This window comes from Saccostrea cucullata, unplaced genomic scaffold (assembly GCF_032062105.1).
Source record: "Saccostrea cucullata isolate Sc308-1 unplaced genomic scaffold, CSIRO_AGI_Scuc_v1 ctg13377, whole genome shotgun sequence".
NCBI classification, from domain to species: domain Eukaryota; kingdom Metazoa; phylum Mollusca; class Bivalvia; order Ostreida; family Ostreidae; genus Saccostrea; species Saccostrea cuccullata.
In genome coordinates, this window is record NW_026920817.1 from 1 (window position 1) to 3,709 (window position 3,709).

Genomic DNA, 3,709 nt, shown 5'->3' on the forward strand with positions numbered 1-3,709 from the left:
TTTTTCCTATGTACTCCTATGTAAAACTTTGATCGGCCAGTTTGACCCCACCCTACCCGCAGAGGATCATGATTTGAACGAACTAGAATTTACACTACCTGAGTATGATTCTATATTTTAAATATTACTAATTATGGATTTAAAGTACTTGAAATGAAGATTTTAAAGGTTTCCCTATATATTCCTATGCAAAACTTTGGTTGGACATTTTGGCCCCAGCCTACCCCCTGGAGTCATGATTTAAACAAACTTGAATCTGCACTACCTGAGGAATGATTCTAGTCGAGTTTCATCTTTCCTGGCGCAATGTTTCTTGAAAAGAAGATTTTTTTAAAATGCCATTAATTTTTCACTAATTCATAATAATCTTCCCTTGGTCCTTCATTTGTACGCATTTGAATCCCCTTCACCTAAGGATACTTTAAGTTTGGTTGAGATTGGCCTAGTGGTTCTTGAGAAGAAGATGAAAATGTGAAAAGTTTGCGACGACAACGACAACAACGACAGACGACGGACAAATTTTGATCAGAAAAAGCTGACTTGAGCCTTCGGCTCAGGTGAGCTAAAAATAATCATTTTATAATTCTTAAAATGGAGTTTTATCAAATTCTATAGGAAAATTTAACATTTCGGGGGAAAATGATAGGCCCCAACAAACTCATTTATTTCAAACCCACACTGACACAGGTAAACGATAAGAAGACTGGGAAGCGAGGTGCTAACTGCTTACAAAATTAATTATACCCACGATATCTTGGCGAGTACAAGTCATATGCATATGTTAATTTTTTTTTTTTACAAATTTAAGTGAAAGATAAGTCTAGTCAGTGGATCAATATAATAAAGAAACCAAATTTGTAAATTAAAATTTGATATTAACAGCAACATTTAACTTTTATAAATTTTCAAAGTTGAGAAAGGTCCTACAGCAGTAGCATATTCTCATCTTGTACGCTTCCACGTGCACTCTTTCATAACATTTTTCAATTCTTCTAGTGTCGAAGCAAGTTATCAATATCTGACATCATGAAACAAACATTAACTTTTGAACTCCCCTAATCAAAGTTTGTGCCACCTCAACTGTTGGAAAAATAATATCCATGCATAAATGTAGCAACCATGAAAATCAGTTAGAAACAGACGTGGTTGTCAGACCTTATTATAGCAGATAACTGATGTAAGAAATACGTCAGGTATTTTAAAACAATTTTTTTTTCTAAATTTTTACTAAATAAATACTTGCTTAATGAAATTTAAAGAGAATTGTTTCCGATCATGATAAGGGGCAAACGGCGGACGTCACCAGTTTGAGAAGGGATTTTTATTCCTCCATGTCACCTGATCCCTCCTCTGAAGTTTAAGGAGGCCTACAAGTGTATATTTGCTTTGCTCATTAGTTGTATTGCTTGAATAATGTTCGCTATTCCAATATACTTAATTTTAATATATTTCTTTTTCGCAAGGGGTTTTTGTTTCTCTCTGCCATCTGGAAATACATGTATTCGATACACAAGAGCATGCTCTACGTAGGAAGAATTTCTAAAATGAGGTAAATTATTGACAAACAAGTTGATTAAACAAGAATATCAGTATTTTCGTTTAAAGTCATCATTTTTAAATTCTAAGTTCTATGGTCGATTCAATGACCTTATCAGCAAAAACAATTTATCACTGAGTCATGACCAAATGCTGACTGACGTTTTTCATACTTATAAAATTGTTAGGCCGTTATTTACACACTTAATTATCGGCAGATTTTCCGTTATTTCCCAATAATGACAAGGAGCACACAGTGGGTGTGACCTGTTGGCAGGGGATGATCACTCCTTCATGGCACATGATCCCACCTCTGATGTATTAGAGGTCTGTGTTTGCTCTGCTCCTATTTTGTATTTTTAATGGACTTTGAGCTTGAAAAGTGTTCGTTATCTCCATATATTTAAAGTACAAACATCTGGTACTAAATTTGCTTCAGTTTTGAATTAAAATTCAGCCCGTTTAAAATTTAGATTCCCAGAATTAAAGGATTGTACTTCAGCAGCCCCAGACGACACACCTCAAAAATCCTGTGTGAGCATTTTATCTACCTGTACTTCTGAACCAGGTTTGTACTTAACGTTTATAAACATCAATAAGTTTTGAAAGTTTATATATTTTTATAACTAAAATTTTCTTTCCTTCAAAGATTAACTTTCTTTCTCTAAATTTAACTTCTATCAAAACTATGCATTATTTTTAAAGGTGTATCTTAGAGAACTACTGGATCAAGACCAGGCGTGAAAATATATGGATGAGCAGTATTAGATCAGTGATTAGATACAAAGATTTAACCGAGATCAGACATATAAAGAAAAGAGGAACACGACTGGATCAGTGATTAAAAAAAATTATTTCAGACCATGCGTGGAAAATATGGACATATTAGATCAGTGATTAAAAACAAAATTTTATCCTAGACTAGGCGTGAAAAGATATGAATGAGCACTATTGGATCAGAGATTAGATACAAAATTTTATCCTAGACCACAGGCGTGAAAAGATATGGATGAGCAGTACTAGATTGGTGATACAAAATGTCATCCTAGAAAAGGCGTGATGAAATGCAGATGTATGACATTACATCCAAATGCGTTTTCAATCCGTATCCTGTCTTCTGTCAACAGTTTGCTTGATTTTTATGTCGTTAAGACTTTAAAATTTATTTTTTTTTTATAATATTGGTTGTTCCTTCGTTTAATTATTTGGCTTTATTGTCAGCCTATATTTTGCGTAAATTTGTTATTCATACTTTTTCAAACGTTTTTTTCTGTATTCTTTCCTTTATTTTAGTTCAATTAAGTTGTATAATTTAATACATTTTTAAACTTTATTTTAAACATTTAAAACATACATATACATAAAATTAAAAATTAAACATACAGGAGCTGGAAGTATTGAATATTTCAAGAATAGCTAGGGCTGTTCAGAAAAATGTCGGACAATATCAATGATCAACACATAATAATATGTAAAAAAAAATTTACTTTGTTGGTGTGTTTTGTTTCATAATTAATCAAAGAAACTTATTATCCATTAATCTAAAATTAACATGTTTTGTTTCCAAGAAGCACATTTACAACATTGCAGCTTCAAAAACATGACGTAATGATTTTCTCCAAAATGCTATATACCTTGACATTTCACTCAAGTCTAGCTGGCTGGCGTCACACACACACTCTTTATAAAAACTGTATTTACCACTCGGCATTTAGTTGACTTATAACTGTTTTAGTGGCATTCATGTAGTAGGGTACAGTTTTTGTTTATAAAATGAAACAACAGTTCTAATTATGAACGTATAAATTGTCTTCGTTTTGTGTCGTTTTACAGAGTTATGACTACCCAAATATATACATATTAATCAATTGCATCCACTAAAGCAGTTTCAAATTTTGAGTAAATTCTCATGATAGATTGAAAATTTCATATTCAAACCATTCAAATTTATTTTTCTTAAAAAACGTCTACAAATTTATAAATGATATGACAGATAGAAGTCTTCGAACTTTTAGAAAAGCCTTTGTATATAATTGATATCTTAAGTCGTTGACAAATTTTGATTCACATACATGCATCTTTGAGTCTATCTTTTTATATACGTGGTTGCAGTTTAGCCATTTTTATACTCAGATATTCATTTACCTATTTAAAGTATCTGACAAAAAGGGCG

At 32.0% G+C, this 3,709-nt stretch overlaps 1 long non-coding RNA gene across 1 annotated transcript; it reads left to right on the top strand.

The window, feature by feature from the left end:
• Positions 1–1,480: 1,480 nt before the first annotated feature.
• On the top strand, positions 1,481–3,093 carry LOC134258332 (uncharacterized). The gene is made up of 4 exons (XR_009990146.1): positions 1,481–1,549; positions 1,755–1,863; positions 2,018–2,104; positions 2,242–3,093. It is a non-coding gene; the product is annotated as an uncharacterized LOC134258332 (long non-coding RNA).
• Positions 3,094–3,709: the final 616 nt, after the last annotated feature.